This window comes from Ciconia boyciana, chromosome 1 (genome assembly GCF_034638445.1).
Source record: "Ciconia boyciana chromosome 1, ASM3463844v1, whole genome shotgun sequence".
Lineage (NCBI taxonomy): Eukaryota > Metazoa > Chordata > Aves > Ciconiiformes > Ciconiidae > Ciconia > Ciconia boyciana.
The window spans coordinates 174,648,009-174,665,949 of NC_132934.1; the positions used below are offsets into that span (position 1 = coordinate 174,648,009).

The following is a 17,941-nucleotide window of genomic DNA, read 5'->3' on the forward strand; positions in this document are numbered from 1 at the left end:
GCGTTGTCTAGTGTTCAGAGCTGTGAAGAGTGCAAGGTTGTGCATGCTAACGCTGATCCTCCTGCTGACTACCTAAATAGTTTATTTTCCTCTGCCTTGGCCAAGAAGGGCTTTGCCGGTGGTGGTATTGCATCTCTTTTCTTGAGCCTTGTAGGTCCCTGACGGCAATGCGGGAAGCACAGTGATGCTGGCTGGGTCGGTGCAGGTGATGTGGAAATAAGTTCAGGTCTGTTAGCAGAGTTGGAGATGCTACAGCGAGCTCTGGAAGCCTTCCTGAGCATGGGCGAACTGTAATTCTCGGATATTTTGTTCAAGTCTTGACAGACTGGCATTGACATGGGTAAAGCCTAACCCGACTGCTGTGTTCTCAAGAACGTTCAAATCAAACTTTGCAGAAGCAGTTGCTGAGAATTTCAGCTGAAACGATTGAAGTTTGTTAAACAGAATAATGCAATATTAGAAATTTGTAACATGAATTTCAAAGAATAACTTTGTTGTCATTTACCATAGATGTTATTCCTTTTTTTCCATAGGACCAGCGTTTTCAGATGGTCTGCTAAAAATTGAGGACACCTTTTATAGCAGATGTGATAACACGTTGTCATCTGAGGTAGCCACTGAGATATTTAGGATTAATGGTACCAGTTGCCAGTTCTTCCTAGGAAAAAAAGAAAGATAATGGCTGTGAGTATTATGTAGCAACATCTGACGTGAATCTGAGCAGGACTTGACTTAAAATCAGAATAATATAGAAATATTTTTTTTTAATCTGTCTTTATTTTGAGTGTGCAATGTTGGCATAAAAGAGTTTTGACTTAGTCTTCAAGTATGGGTTGGCAGTGCTCTAGAAGAGCATGTAAAGAGCTATGATTGATGACACTTTAAAAATCTTTTTCAGTGTTGGACAGTTGTTGGAACTCTTCCAGTTCCTTTTTCAGAGAATCTTTCAGTTGCAAGAAAATTTGGGTTAAGTGGGAAATGAAAAGATTTCTCTTAAAAAAAAAAAAACAAAAAAAACCCCAAAAAACCAACCAAAAAACCAACAAAAAACCCCAAGAAACCAAACACTCCTGCCCCCCCCAAAAAACCCAACAACAACAAAAAAAATCAAAAAACCCCCACACGTGGGGAAAAACATTCCTTTCCAGTTTCTATAAATCGATAACAGTTACAAGGCGACTTAATTTTTCACTGGTTCCGTCTAACCAAGGAAATCTTTTGTATAGACAGTGCCCTACAGAATTCTGAAAGGAAAAAATGAGCAAAGTGGGTTATTTTTCCCCTTTTGAAGAGGAGAGTGTGCAAACTCAGTCTAGTTAGCAGGCAGATTTGGAGGCTGCTATTTCAGAAAGCATTGCCATTTTCACTTTTACTTTCGAGATCTATATTCAGCTAAATCGACATTTTGCTAGAATGTCTTTGGCATTTGTCTAAAGAGTATGTATCAATAATTCTGGACCTTCTGTTTTGAGAAGGTGATAGATTTGTAATTTTTGGTTGTGACTCTATTGGGATAAAGTTTACAGTAGTCGCATTGAACAATTAAATATAAACGTAGCACAAATTGAAAAGCATTGTGAGATTTAGCACACTTTTTCTTCTTTGCATCCCAGACAGTATCCAAGATGGATTTATTTTGTGGTTACCGGAGATGTGCTCTCCTTTAGGTTGTGTGTGTTGCTGGATTTAGGAAGACAATATTTCTTTTTCATTGCGATGCTAAAGAAGCATGTGGACTAGGCAAGGATGGGAGGCTTGAGTCTATGCATAGCAATCACAGACACTTGCCTAAGTCAGTTCTGGCGAATAGCTTGAATAAAATACAGTCCTTTCCCAAAAAGAGGAGCCTAGCTCATCCTCGCTTCAGAGGTATGTATGGAAAATAATGATGTTAGAATCATTCTAATGGACAAAAGACCCATCAGAAAACCTCTCTGTTGGCAGACTCTAGAGGAAGTCTCAGATGTTTAGCTCACGCATAGATGCGTGCACTGTACTTGTTTAAAGATAGGTGAGAGGAGACCTGCTCTGCTTGAATCCTTGGAGAAGCATTCCTGGCCCTGCAGGATTTGATGGTGGTGAAGATGGAATAGCAGGTTCCGTGGGCTCTTCTCCTCGCTTTCGTTATTTAGTGTTTAACATAGCCCGTGCATGGTGAGAGCAGGCACCCCTAGCCAGGCTGTGGCTCCCTTCAGTACGGATGACAGCGGGAGCTTGGTGGTCTGGTACCAGGGTCCTCTTGTGGGCATAGCCTGAAGTCCATCAGCAGAAGTGAAAAATACTTGGGCTTTCAGATCTCTCCCAAATATTATTGAAGTTCTCTGTATGTGTGGCTTTTATTGACATGTCTTTTCCCTCTCCTCAAAAAAAGAAAAGGCAGGGGAAGAGAGGGGGGGGAAAAAGGGAAAAAAAAAAAGAAGGAGAAATTAAAACTGAAAGGAGAAAGTCTCTTCTTGTGATGAATTCTGACCGCAGTCGATGTATGGCAGTCCCATCCATCAGCCCCCGTCACTGTGTGTTTAGCTGTGGGGCTGCCTTCTGCTGGTCGCCAACAGCGCTGCCCTGCCCGGCTTCAGGTGAGGAGTGCTGTTCTCTGACAACCCTTCCACTGGTGGCCTGAGCGGAACAGTGTCTTGTCATTAAAAGTCTGCTTTGATTTTTATTCCCAGCCAGATTTTTCTGCATCCTAGATTATTTTGAAGCCTCCTTCATTTTATGAAAGGTGTAGCAACTTTAACTACTCTTTCCCTCCCCCCGCCCCATGCTTTTTCTTAAAAACTTTTCTACTTGCACTGTTGTGCTTTCCACCCATCCGACCGAAGAAGCCAGTGGCCCTTAATGCTATTTATAGCATATATAAATATATATATATATACACTTAAAATTGCTACTTGCTCCACGTAAGGGATATTTTCTCAGTTGTTCAGCACTTAACTGGCAAGCCCTCTGAGCAGGGCTGCTTTTCCGAGAGCGTGGCTTTCCGTGGCGGCTTCTGCCTGGCCAGAGAGCGGGGCATGTGGGGTGAGGATGCTCCCCTGCATTTGGCTGTGGGTGCTGGACTGTCTTTCAGCAGACCCAGAGCAAGCCAGGGTCAGTCTCACATCCAGGCTGGCTCCTTGGATATTACTGTGATATCATAAATAGAAACATGAGGGTAGCACGAAAAGTCTTCTTTTCGTATCAGTTAAATATTAGAAATATGAAAATAGTCAGTGGAAATACTCTCCTTGTGTTATACAATGTTAAAAGTAATTCAGCAAACCAGAAACTTTTTATCTATATCAAAGAATCTGTAAAAGTAATTTTTATAGGAGGGAGCAGAAATGAGACACATGCTACGGCAATCATTTGATATGATCTAAAACAGTAATTCCAGTCAGCGTTTGTCAGACATTATAGTGTTTTCAGTTTAAAAGTTGAACGACTAGACCACAGCTTTTATGAAGCTTGAGGATTGGCAACAGCGTCAAGTACAGGAATTGTGTCCTAGAAGCATCTTGACAGCGCTGCAAGTGCTGTAGAAGAAGCGAAGCCACATTTAACCGATGTGTAAGTTGCAAAGACTTATAAGGATTTCTGCCTGGATGAACAAGTTCGAATTTAGCCACAGATGCAGAATTCAATTCGTTCTCCCCGTTTGTAATATGAACCCTGTTTTTGGAGACCTGTCTAGTGCTGTATGTCTAGGAGGAGGCTTCCAGCTTGAAACTGAGCTCTTAGTGCTGTGGTTTAGGAGTACTTCTAGGCTGTTTTGCTTTAAAACTATCATCCTTGCTCTTGGTGCCTGATGCAGGCTTTCCTAACCCTCTGTACAGCAATCTTCTGCCCGAACGTGAAGTCCCATGTTGAGAGGGGGATTTAATTTCCTGTGTCGTAGGCTAAAGAACTAACATGTTAAGTACCCCCCATAGAGTAGCGTGTGAAATACAGTTTGTCTGCAATGACTTAGTGAAAAGGCTTTGAAAAGTGTGTGCTTGAGGTCTTAATTGAAGAGTGAAGCTGCATTTTTAGTTCAGTGCCATCCCAAAGGATGGTTTCAGATGATGACTGGTTCTGTTCAAAGTCTTTAGTTGCTGGTGGACACGTTGGCATTTAAGCAGATAGGAGAAGGAACGTACTGTAAAGTCAAATTAAGTTATACTCACTGGGGGCAGGACTTAGTGAAGTGAGAAGAAATATGAGATCTCAACATGGGATCAAATTGTAGATTCATTGATTTGAAGATCAGAAAAGACCATTATGATAATCTAATTCAATTTAAATAATGCCATCAGTAGTGTGTCGCCTTGGCCTGCATGAAGCATGCATGTTCGCTTGGAGCTGGAACATTTTGTGAATACACAGTTATAAAGTAAAAAACTTTATGCAATGGAGAATCAACTGTCTTCTTTGGTAAGCTGTTCCAGTGGTTATAATTACTCTAACCTCTATGCATTATTTGTACCCTGAATTTATCCATATATTTGGCTTCCAGCCACTTAACCTTGTTATACCTCTGTCTCTTAAGTGAGTGGTCAACCAGTCTCCTGTCAATTCCTTCTCAGTCTTCATTTTCAGAGTTTGCATAATTGAACAGCATTTTAATTTGTGGCTGTTGAAGAGGGCGAATTGATTTATATCATTTTGACTTTAAAGTAACGGGCAGGAAAACTTGATTTAAACAATCACTTTAAGTCTCGTTTGGTTTCTGCAATTCTTAGTGATTTTCTGTTCTCAGTGATGTCCGTCGGGTAAGTGACATTTAGCATGCTGATACTCTTCAGACGAAATAGTCTTTATGCAGAGTATACTCAAATTTCTAGCCAAGAGGATGCATTGTATGCATACCTATCTATTTTAAAAGTTTCTGGAGTTAATGTTCATTTACTGAGTTTTAATTTTTGCATATTTAGTATTACAATATGACTGATGTGTTTCTTATTTACTAGGTGGTTTAATTTTACTATTGACTTTGTCAGCTATACTTAGATAGAAATTGGAACTCTCAAACTGTAGAAAACATAATTGAAATTATTTTTATTAATATTTTGATTTATTTTTAATGTGCCAGGTTACTTTAAAAATCTTACTAAAAAGTATTTGTGTTTAAAACTAACTTTTATATTAAATAAAGGAAAAATAATACTTGCTTTTTAAGAAAAACTCATAGCTTCTATTTAAAATATCCTTGAGAGTTTTAGAACTAGTAGGTATCAGCCTTCCACATATTGTTTATATTAAAAGACTGGAAGATAAAAATGCGTTTACTTAGTTTCTTTTGCTCCCGGTAGATTTTTCAGCTCTTGAATGAGTTAGTTATTGGTCTGTGGTGGTTGAATAAGCTGTGAGAGAGAAGATTATTATTATTATTATGCACCTGCTTATTGATGAGTTTACTACATTTCAGTTTTGTTTAATCTGTGATTTTTGTCAGGTTAGTAGTTTCTCTGGAACTTCAACAGCAAGTGGGTACTGCTTGAGCACTGACGAAAGAAGGAATGTAAATTGGTTTCATAATTTCAAATGTAATTTTGTTGAATAATTTAAATAAGAGTCAGAGTTTTTTGTTAGAACATATAATAATGTTACAGAAAAAAGCCATTTCTTTACCAGACAGATTTTGGAGCACTGTTGGTTAGTCTGCTTTTTCTAGGAGTATTAAACATCGTCAAAAGATAGGAGTAGCCATCTATTCTCATTTTGTGAAGCTGCCTATGAAATTAACTTTTTCAAATATTTCACTTATTCTCAGCTGATGACACTGACACCCCATTTCTCAGGTGCCTTTTTGGACATGTCTAGTCAGTGTATTATATCTAAAGCATGAAATGGGATGCTCGTTGGCTAGAGGTACTAGCTGAGCAGAATCACCCAGGCTCAGTGTTTGGTGTGCTTACCTTGTGCTGCACTTCTCAGACCTTTCTGTCTCTTGCTCACTCTGTTTTTTCTTCCTATGTTTTTCCAGGATAATTTCAAATTTAATAATGCTGTTATTTGGATACTCCATTTCCCCGCCCCCCCCCCACCTGCTGTTCATTAATTCATTAATTATACCAGTTTTAAAAGAGTGAGTAAGAATACCAGGTGAATTTTGCTGAGCTCTGCTCGACTTGGGGAAGTTGTGCTCTTTCACAGTGATCTTATCATTGAAGTCCTACTGGTACTCAAACAAACTGGAGCTCTTCCCTGTAATTATTTCATCCTTTTTGGAGACTTTCTTCCATGCTTACGTATATACTGCTCTATTTTCTCAGTCTTCTCAAGGAGATATAATTATGTAAATAAAGCTTAATTTCTACATATACTGACTTTAAAACTGTGATCATAGGTAACCTTATTTTATAAGGAAACCAAGCTAAAGATGGGCCTTTCTCTGTTTTTTTTCTCTGCCTTCTCCCTGACTTCTTGAAATAGCAACTAAAGGACAAAGCAAGTTTTTTTGGTGGTGTTTTTTTTTTGCCAGCTTTTTCATTGTATAGTTTTGTTCAGTGTGACAACTCCATTTCTACTTGTATTTCTCATGGAGCCAGGCAAAATTATGTACGGTGCAGAGTTTTATAAAAAAAAAAATAGTACAATTGGAAATTTAATTGCCTTCCTCCTTCTCAGAGAGGGAAAAGGAAGTTTGTTGGCTGTGTCACTTTCTTTTTGCAAGTTGACGTAACTAGTACAGATCCTGTGAGAAGGATCAGGGTTGGGAACAAGGACCATTGTGCGGTGTAGCCCTGTGCAACAAGTCAGAAAACGGAAAAGTGCCAGTCAGAGGAAAGGTTTTATTAATGCTTCAAGCTGCCCGAGAGGAAAGTGAACCAGGTAAAAAGCGCTAGAAATACATCCAGACATGGTGAAGACTCTCTGCTAAAAGAATATCTCCTTATGCTCTTGAGAGGAGTCCAAATGGGTGTTTACTTATCCGTGTTTTAAAAAAGGAAAGTGAAATACATTGTAAAGCTAATTTTACACACATCTTACACACCACTACTGCAAAACTAATTGGTCTGGGGGGAAACATCACCTTTCTAAAATTCATTCGACCTCCAGTCACTTGTTACAGTCCCAGCGTTTGCTCCGGTTCTTCCTCCTGACAAACTCTTCTCCAGTGCATGCTGCAATGTCTTGGTTTAGGCTTCCAGTGGGGTGCTTGAAGTAGGCTTGTGCTTTCCTCCGTTGGGCTTGCTACTATTAATGATTTTTATGTTCTTTATGAACCACCAGTTTATTAAGAAACAGCCCCTTACAGTCCAGCAGTGGTGTGTGAGGCTCGTGAACAGCTCTCCACGGAGCTTTTGAACTTTGTCTTCTGAGTACAGCTCTTCGCAGGGCAAAGAAGAAATGTGAGCCTAAAGCATTTGCAGTCATTAGCTTAAAAGCCTTTCTCTGGAAAGGCTAATAATGTGATTTCATTTTTTACTAAAGTGGAATTTTTAGATGTTGTTTGTTGTTCTTCACTAGTAACGTTGCTCTTGTTTTCTCCACGCAATGTCTATTAGCCTTTTTATCTTTTTTTACTTTCAAGTGTGGATTTTTTTTTTTAAATGCAGAATTAGTTTCCATTGCACACAATTCTCTAAATGTAAAAAACAGCCATCCCTTAACTTATATTTTCATGTTATAGATGACATAGCATGTTATAGGTCCCTGGAGCTGAAGATTTATTGCAGCAGTTCCTGAAAGCACTGCGGCGAAGCAGTAACCCCTTGGTTTCTGGGTCGGTGCAGTAGACAGCTGGAGCTGCACGTGGCGTCTCGCTGCCGGTGTCTTGCGTTACCTTTAGGAAAACTTGTGGTTCCTCACAAGTTGCCATGTGGAAAGCAACTCCATTTTTTCTGTTTAGGTCAGGCTGTCGGGTGCCTTTCATGTCTTGCTCTTCTGTAACTGGGACATGTGAGTTCCGAGGTGACCATGACCTTACTTGCATTCTAGCAGGAGGGTCCCTTGGGCCTTTTTCTCTCCTTGGACTCTGGGTGAGGGCTGCCTTTGGTACGTGTCCTCGTGTTTGTTCTGGCTCCAGGGTCTTGGGAGAGTATTTCTGCTCCGTCCCATCTGTTTCCCAGTTGTGCTGTTGGACTCAGTGTGAGTCGCCCTTCTCTGGCATGAAGGGTTGCAGGGGAGAGAAACTACTAAATTAAGGGGTGGGGGGAGGACACAAATGGTCAATGAAAAGTAAATGTGCGTGTGTGTTTCATTAGTAAATGGTGGCAAAAAGAAAGCCCATTGTTGCTCAGTGGTGACTTAAGTTCTTTTGAAAACTATTTGCTGCTGAATATACTTTTCATGCAACATGGATTTATCTTATTGCAGCACTAGTTACTATCCACGGAAGATCGTGTCCATTGCTAGTATCTCAGTCATCATCTCTGGAATGACATTTCTTATACTGCAGACAACTTTGAGATGTTTTGTAAGACAGAAATTGGTTTTCACTGCTCGCCACAGAAGTTTACGTAGCTAATGGGATGCCTGGTACGTTGTGTAAAGTGATTATGTTTTAATGGGTTCATTTTTGTTGTTTGAACAATCCTCTGTTGTAATGTCAAAAGAGTCTCTTGGCTGCTCCTTCTAGGCTTGTTGAGAAGCTGCAGGTTTGTTTTGTGTATTGTTCTTGAATGTGGATCTTTGTAGGTTGCAGATTTGTGCTGGACGCAGTCAGTTGTGTTACAGCCAAAGTCTGTGGGCTTGGCTCGATGCCTGTTACGTCAGGAGGAGGTTGAGGTGCTTTCTCGAAGGGCTGATGTTTCTGTTGTTACCCTGAGCCACCAAAGAGCATCTGTGTCTTACCCAGTGTGGAGTTTCTCTGAGCGAACAAAATGCAACATCCTGAGGAACTTTAGAGATGTGTTTTGTGTATTAAACAGTTGTTGAGGGCATCTTGTAGGTACATGCAAGCAGGTGTGAGAGTGCGATGTGTATTTTTCTAGTCTGGATTCTTCTGGTGAAACTTCAGAGTCTTTGTTTTTCAGCAAGGATGTTTGGACACATAATGCTCTTTAAGCGTACCATTTAAAAGCATATTACCCAGCTTTTTGGAAACAGAAGTCTTACAGAACTTCTAACAGGCAGGAAAATTTATTTCTTTGTTTCTTTCCTCTGTCTTCAGTGTGGAAGAGCACAAAAATACTGTTGCAGGCATTTTGTTTTAAAGTTTTATGTCTTCACATTAATCAAAGTGGAATTCATAGATGTGTTATTTCTACTTAATGTCAGGCTTTACTTTTTCCTCCTCTCTTCAGATAGAGATATTATGTCATTGCCGCTTCGCTGATAATCTTGGTTTTTCCAAAGATCCCATCAACAAAATTACTTCGAGTATATTTTGTGCTCCTCACCATTTATTTTATGTCTGCAGGATGCAGTAAGCTAATCATGCCTTAAATTGATTTAAATCTGTCAAATAAGAAAAATAATAGAAAAAAATCAAGTAAGCAGCATTCTATTATAACATGCTACTCTATCCCTAGATTTGGTCTCTATCTTCATTAGAGCTTCAGTTGAGCTTTACCATGAAACGCATAATACATTTTTAGAGAGGGTGGTGAGAGATGTTCAGACCTCCATAGGTGGTACACTGGCTGATAATTTGGAAGTCATTTCAGAAGTGCCTCATTTTTGCATGTGCAAAATGAGTGCTGTTTACCCTGGACACTTCGTTCTACCATTGGGAAAAATATGTAGAAAAGTTGAGTAATACAAGGGTTACGATATGTGTGCTTCAGATGGCAAAGTCCACAGGGATTTCTGTAGATGCTTGCTATGTATGTTGCTTCAGTTGCTTCTGCAGGCTGACTTTTTTTTTTTTAAGATACAAGGAAAAGTGTAACTTCTTTCCTTAGTCAGACCAAGAATAACTTCTATGAGCCCTGCAGCCATGAAAAGTATATTGAAGGAGACTGTTTGCAAGAGGTATTACCCACTTGGTTTCCTTGGAAGTGTGAAACATGATTTACAAATATTGACTTGAGAAAGCTGTAGCTTAGAGGAAATCCTAAACTGTTGGTTCAGGCTTTTAAATTAATATCTCTGAAGAGTTTAGACTGCATTGAAAGTTACTGCATGTCCATGAAATTATAATAATTCTGGGTTTCTGTGTTTGTTGGTGTAATAGCTAATTCTGGATGCTGGAGGACTGGAGAGAATCTGTGAGAGTTTTGCTGGATAAGGAGTGCTGAACTGAGATCCCTGGCTCCAGTTTCACCTGTGTTAAACAACCCAGCTCCTGCTGCAGTTAACAAATTAGTGCTCCTAAAAATCAGGTTGTTAGTGCCTTTACTTACCACTGATGGACTGCAACCTGGAATGTTTTCTTCTTGGTGGAGTTAGACACTGTAAATTATCATTTGTGTCTTGTAAATGTAGTTTGAGGGTGGTTTGGATGCTCTTTATGTTTATGTGAGAGATTGTGTGATAAGCCTGAGTAAATTACATTTACTGGATAACTTATTTTTATTGTATAGGAATTTTCATATACACTTGTTTTTAAAGGCTGCTGATCATAATTTGGTTTTGCTGGGCTTGTTAAGGTTTTCAAAACGAAAGCTCCTTTATCTCTGGAGCACAGTGTTAGATTATCCTGAAGTTGGTGTTAGATTCATGCTGGGAGGGTGGAAAGGGGCATCTGTGTGGGAGAAAAAGCGCACAGCAGAGTGTTGTGTACATGTTACAAGTGCTGTGGTGTATACGGAGTGGACAGAGATTGCTTCTGTGCTCTCATTAGCGAGGAACGGGAACCAAGGTGCTGCCAGCTGTGGTTTTATTTGTGCTTCTCTTGGTGTCAGTGCTGGCTTATGCGGTCCCTGTTGCCACCCACCTCCTGTGGTGCCTGTCCCTCTGTCACTCATACTGCTTCCACTGTCAGCGGACTGGGTTGGATCAAGAAACTGCCCTAACTTCTTGGGTTTTACTGATTTATTCTTAACTCCGGTTATTTTCCCAGTTCATCCCCCAGCACAGCAGTGGCTGTGCAGGAACAGACCGGGTGGTTGGAGGCCACTAGTGCTGCTGGCAGGAAAGCACCTCTAGCCATTCCCAAACTTAGGAGTGTGACAGCCTTATGTCCCCAGTGTGTTTAATCCAGAGGAACGCCTCCAGAGCAGAGATGAGATCTTGGATTTCCCTGGGGAAAAGCCCATCGCACATGTATTTGTCTGCTGGCTGTAGTGCTAGTTGTTTCATGGCCGTGAGAAGATGGCAAGGCACAGTTTTTAAGGAGGTATGATGTATTATGATGAACAAATTATGTACTTGGAAAGAACATGAGCATCCAAGCCTCTGCTTCTGTTTTAGACCTGGATAAGACTTTGTGTGTCTCAAACTGTTGGATTTTCCCCCCCATAATGTATTACATGGTTTATGCAAAATATTGTTACTCCTTACAAACTGTGCCTTACTTGGTGATTATAAAGGTGTTTATGGTGAGTGGCATTTATGGTGAGTGTCCTAAGGTAGCCTCATGTGTCTACATTAATTGAGGCAGGATGAATCTGGGTCTACCTACATCTGGGGCTGCAGGAGGATTTTACACTGGAAGTAAGAGGTGGGGTGCAGGCAGGCAGCTGCACAGGTGCTTGTAGGGGTCAGGTCCTAAATGTCCAGGGGCATTGGTGGTGTAGGCAAGCAAGGACCACTGAAACCTGTAGGTCAGTGTGTCACAGATGAGACAGCTCTACCTATGGGCTCTATGTCTTGTGGGACTTAATGTTAAGAGCAAATAGGAGACCACAGAAGTCCTCTGTGCATGGGCCAAGCGATGCTGCTTTTCTCATCGAGTCACTTTAACTGAGGAGAAAGGTTTTGTTTAATGCTTCTGTAAATAACGCTTAACATCCTGAAGGTTACAAGGATGTTTGTCTCTAATGTGGGTGCTAAGGAAGGATTCAGCTGTCTTGTTTTTCAGTGGCTGGTTGTAGCAGATGAAGGCAGCTTGCTCTTGACTTGCCACCTGCAATGGCTATGGATTACAGCGACAGAGGCTGTGAGATGGCAGAAAGATTAATGAACAGGAGGAGGGAGTTGGGGACCTATGGAAACAGAGAAAGTACGTATGTAGAAAAGACATAGTGGAAAATGGCAGTGATGCAGAATCCGATGGAGAGTCCTGCTGTTGGCAACTCATGTACAGAAGCGTTAAGCTGAAGGGGAGGTCAGTAAATCAGAAAAAAAGGTTTATTGGTGTTTGCAGAAGGAAGACTGAGAAAGGGGAGTGCTTGATGAGTCTTAGAATGGGGTGGTTTTTTGTTTGTTGCTTGTTTTTTTTTTGCAGATAATCAAAGCAGAAGGTAGAGTTTTGTATGGCTGAAGGCCTAACAGCAGGTATACAGAGTCATTCATTGAGATTCGTGAACATGCATCAAAAAAGTGAGTATGGCAGTTTAGGATGCCAAACGTAAGATACTAACAGAAAAGGAAGATAATTACGTCAAATGAACTGTGGTTCTTTGTGTAACCAAATAAACTGCATGGATTACTGCAAAGTCAGTCAAGACAGGAATAAGGATTTGCAGCATAAGAGTTCTGCTAAAATTATGATTGTTTTTATGTGAAGCCATTGTGCCAATACAAACTGAATTTCATACTGCAGACTTGACTGTGAGATAAATGCCTCTAGATGAAAGCTGGAGAGAAGTTACTGCTCTTTACTTAAACTTAGAAGGAAGAAGGGATCACTGCAGTGAAGGTGTATAGAAAATTCTCAGAATACGAAAATAAAAGATGGAAATGTATGAGATGGCAGTGTGATATTGCTTTTATTAGAAGAGAGAGGATTATTCCAGGTTCTTTCATTTCATAATATGATGAGTGTTTTCTGAATATCACTCGCTTCAAGAATAGTAGCCATATATGTAAGGTATGCAGCCTCTAAGGCAGCAGTTGGGGAAAAAACATACCCTTAGACCTATTGCTGTTTTCCAATTTCTTCTGATTTTCTAGGGTGTCACCAGTAAATTGGTAGTTGCAAAAACTCAGTCCTGTAGAAACATCAGGGGAACTTTAAATGTTCAGTTTTTTCCTGGCAGAATATTGATACTATTTTCAGCTTTAGACTCCTTGTTTTTTCTAGCAAGTATAAGTAGATTTTAGAAACAGTTATGTGATATTTATCTAGCTATTTCTTATATAACACTGGAGTCTCAGAGCATCTCAGCTTTGTGGTGGCTCCAAAGCAGCTCCAACGCAGCATCAGTGTCAGTCCTCAGATATGTTGGCTCTTACCCTAGGTTGTATTGACTTCTGGGAGTAAGGTGATGAAAGAAGTGAGATATTACATTAGTCACAGATAAAGAGAAATATCAATTCAAGTAGAAAGTAAATACCTCTTTCTTACTTACCTTCAGCCTGTAATGTGTGTGAATCTCTGACTATCAGCCGGTTCTCTTGACTGGGCATGAGAGCTACAAGGTGTTAAAACTTTCTGGACAGAGCACTTAAATTCTCTGTAGCTTGATGTGATGAAAGAAAGAAGGAGCTATTTCTGCTAGAGGAAAGATGGAGAATTCTGTTTTCGGCTCCATGACAAGATGTTCCTCATGTTGGTGCTGAAATCACCACTGGAAGTGTTCAAGGTCAGGTTGGATGGGGCTTTGAGCAACCTGGTCTAGTGGGAGCTGTCCTTCTGGGGCAGGGGGGGTTGGACTAGATGATCTTCAAAGGTCCCTTCCAACCCATTCTGTGATTCTAAATGAGAGAAGTTAGTATGGAGGTAAGTTGGAGATGTCATCTCCTTCGAATCGGAATCGGCTCTTTCATGTCTTCCAGTGTGTGTTTGTCATGAAGCTGTCATTGCCGCAGGCTGCCCGGGGAGGTTAGAGCCAGTGGGCAAATGGCTTCCTCTAAGAACAGGAAAGGGCGAGAAAGAGAACTGATGGTGGAATTGGCAAGGCCCACGGAGTCCTCCTCACTGACTGAAAAGAACTAATTATTCTGGACTTGAGTGTCAGTTTTACTTCGTCTGGATTCAAATCTGCACCCTGTACGACTTTAAAACAAATTCACTGAACAGCAATATAATAGACTGGGCATATGTAAATGGTGAAGTTACTGAGATAATAGGAAATACTGGCTTTAAGAGAGAAAGATTCATGTGGCAAATGGAGTCTTGTGGAAAAAGCCTGGTTTTAACGTACTCTAAAAAAACCCTAAAAATCTGAGAAACTGGCAGGCATCCTCTTCAGTTAGCAAACTGCAGAAGCATGTCTGTGCAAAATGAGAAATGTGTTTGCTTGGCCAGCTTTTCTGAACCGAAACATTAAAGGTGGTGTGAAATACTGTAGAATGTACAAATGAGCATGTTGTCAAGAAAATCACTTTGCAACACCATGAAGGTTGCACACAGAATGCAGCTGGGGTGGCCATATAAAAACAAGAGTGGAGCTGGTTAAGAGCAGTTGGCCCTGTTTCCAAGAAAGATGGCTTTCCTATATACGTAAGAACTTATACCGGTCTCCAGGCTTGCTAGAAGCAGTTTATACACCGCAGTGCACCTCACTTAGTCATAGTGACAGTCCTAAACTTAGGAATGTTGAGATTTTTGGGGACAAGATTTAGCAATAGGGACGAGACTCAGGAATCTGGTCTTAATTGCATCGTTACAAGTATTTCTCTGTGTGTGGTGGGGTGAGATGGAGGTGGGAATGGAGAGGAGGGAGTGGGAGCATCTGCTTCTTCCTGAGCTAAAGTTGTTTTGTTTTCTTTTTTCTGAACGGAATCGGTCACTGAACTAAAGGGGGGAAGAGTTGGGGAAAGAGATGAGCAAGCAAGAAAGGGGAGCTGCAGGAACTGATGGAGGACCAAAGGAGTGGCTTTTGGTGTGGGGCTAAGGGGAGGTAGAGTGAGCCGTGGTGTCTGGAGGCTTCCTGGTGCATATGAGAACTGGATGGGTTCCCACCTGCCAACAGGCTATTCAGGAGAATAACAAATAATAACAGAGAAGACCCAAGGACAGCAAGACCTAGGTGCACTCACATAATACCAGGGAATGAGGGAAGAAGGTTGCGCTTCTCAGAAGAGTTAAACTATTGCGAGTGCTGCAGTGGCAGTGCCAGCGTACCTGCCTGCCTTCTGTGCATGGGGAATACTGAAAATATGCGTTGGTGGGTTTCGTAATTCACAGCTGAAGAGCCTGTGCCTCTGCAGAGGTATGCTCGTGTTGGTTGGGTGTCAGGGCAGCTCTTTGCCCAGAGCTGTGCACCCGTGCAGCATCTGCCCCTTTTCTCCTGGCTCTGTCTCCCTTCCCGCTCAGTAGCAGAAGTAGCTCCGTCCGTGCGGAGGTCTGGAGAGCATGGCTTTCTGAACCAGAGGTTCTCGGGCGCTGGAGTGGAGGTGCTGTACAAATAGACAAAAAATTGTGGCATGGGGAAAAAAAAGGCGTGTTAATCTTGGATTTACTGAAGTTTAAACAGTGAGGCTCTTACTGTTTACACAGTAGATAGAGGAGTATCTATTAAAGGAAATAAACCACTGCATGTCAAAATCTAAAACAGCCACTGAGGGATTTTTTTGAAACAACTGTGCCTTAAAAAAGTCAGATCCTTTAATTTGCAAGCAGCAGGGACACTGCATAGTGGAGTTTCCCTCTCGATACAAGTGGATATCCACTTCTGTCACTAGCAGCTTTTTGCGTGGGGAGTGTGTTATTTCGGTCAGTCTGTCCTGAATGTCAGTGTAGCTAAACTGAAGTTATTCCTTCATAGTTTCATCATATTGTTTGGATTTATAATAGTGAAAAATCCTGTAGTTTGTAGATACTATGGGGGCCTTCTTTGCTGACTTCTTTTCTTAGATACTTAAGGCTAACTTTTCTTCAGGGTTTTAAAGACCTGGTGCTTAGTTAAGTGTAGCATAGATGGCTGTACACATACAAATTGCTGATTTTCATGGTTTATCATTGTGTCTGGGCTTCAAGTTAAAAAAGTTTGGTTTTTTTTTTTTTTTTTCCTTTGACATACTTGAAAATTTGAGCTGAGATTGCTTCCTCATCAGTAATAAAACTGCAGCGGGTAAATAGAGGCCTCCATTCACGTGTGTGACTGTGTTGTCTTAAAACATGCAGGTGATACCAAAGGAGTGAAATACAGACTCTGGTGCGTTGTCTGCTTTCATTTCACTGTGTAAGAGGATAGGTAACTTCAATGGGAAGAAAAAAAATCCTGCAAAACTGGGAAAATATAGGCATTCAGCATTGCTCATCTTGCCCAAGTATAATACGGAGAAGAAACTATTGATTCAAGCTTACACTTCATTCTTTATAACACTTAGAAGTTCCTTCTGTCTTGTTGCCAGCTCTTCCCTCTTAGAAATTATACACACAGAGACTAATTTTCTTCTTTTTCCGTGGCCTTGTTACACCGTCCTTTCTTGTTTGGGATTTGAAATCTAACCAGGTAATTGGGCAACAGCCTTCTCCAAATTTGCTTAACAGTGACTGACTTCTCCTCTAGCCCCTCTTTCCCATCTCTGGTATCAATTAACAATGCAATAGCATGCAGAGGAAGATAAAGACTGGGGAGCATGGAAGTATAGACAGGGGCTTTCCCTTTCCATCCCTGGTACGGGTTGTTTGTATGAATCCAGGAAATTATCTTAGCGTTCATTCTTCTCTTATTCAAATATTGATGATAATACTTGAGGGAGAAGAGTGTTCTCGTAAAGGTGCTAAAACTGGAGGTTATATTAGATTGGCTTGAGACAGTCTGGGTGCGGTCTAGAGGTGGAGAGTTGTTTTAGCTCATTTACTGAAATAGTAAAGTTAGCCTGAAAATTTACCCACAGGGTATCTGAAGCTGAGTACCGAAAATGTGTGTCTGCTTTTGAAACAATTCAGCTACTGGTATTAGTTTTCATATTGAGATATTGAAAAATGGTGTGCCTATATTTGTAAGTAAACCTAGGATAGTTACGAGAAACATTCTTTATAGATGGCTATCCTTAAAAGTTCTTGCGTAAGTAAGTAACTGGAGACAATTACTACCCTTCCACTTCTGGGAGTGAACTGAGGGGCAACCAAAGAACTTATTAGCTTTGCATCCTTTGCCTTTTTGCTCACAGGCATAAAGCTTGGCTTAATGTCAATGCCAAGGAGATAGTAGTTATAATTTTTCAAAAAGTGGTCCCTTCATTATCATCTGTACAAAGTATGAGTGGTATGAGATCTACCTCACGTCATGTCACTGTAAAGAATTACGAATTTTACCTGGATAATGGTTTCAAACAGATGAAAATGAGATTCAGGTTTTAACTCTTGCAAATTGTAGCATAGCAGTGACAAGGAGCTGAAATCTTGGAGAGGCTGACTTTCGCAAGTATGTGTTTTCTGTCAGTGATTCTACTAGAATGAAGTGAGGAAGAACAATTTTGATCTTTCTCCCCAGATAGCAAATATATGAACACTTACCATATTTGTGTTTAGTGCATCAGTATTCTGTTAAACTGAAATTAGAAAAGTGAAGTTTTAAAACTATTTTTTTTCTGGCTTTATACTGCATTATATTAGAGTTACAGTGCATCCAAATGGATTATTGCTGTTCAGTAAGTCTTTCAGAAAGTGCATGAATACTATGGTCAACTCGTTCGCCGAGATTTTTCATACATGTTTGTTATAATTAAACCAGTACCCAAAGCACACTTCAATTTTGCTAACAGTAGTGCCTGATCAGAAGGCTATAGAGAATACCACAGAGTACGTGGGTGGTCCCTTCGAAGAGAAGCTGATCTCCTCATTTGGGTCTATCCAAAGACTCAGTGACTGTAAATTGTTTAATCTGCTTGGAGAGCACAAAAGCTGTTCCGTTATGTTCATCAGCGGTTCTGCATCATCACAGAATTGAGCTGTGCTTTTCTTGTTCTGTTGGAGAATATTGTCCATAAATGCATCATAAAAGTTTCGTTTTCAAATAATTTGTTTGTTTTATTTGTACAAGCCCTGGTCATAGGTCAGGATCCCCTTATAGGTGGTCCACAAACAAACTCCTAA

General features: G+C 40.6%; 1 protein-coding gene across 16 annotated transcripts in view; it reads left to right on the forward strand.

Annotated features, from left to right (window-relative positions):
* Positions 1–17,941, forward strand: part of KLF12 (KLF transcription factor 12) — a 258,752-nt gene that overhangs the window by 6,114 nt on the left and 234,697 nt on the right. For 5 of the 16 annotated variants that reach the window (XM_072850068.1, XM_072850069.1, XM_072850066.1 and 2 more), the window contains exon 2: positions 534–684. The exons of 10 other annotated variants lie outside the window; for them this stretch is intronic. The gene's annotated coding sequence lies outside the window, so the exon portion shown is untranslated. The remainder of the gene's footprint in view (positions 1–533; positions 685–17,941) is intronic. One more of the 16 variants, XM_072850073.1, reaches the window with a different exon arrangement.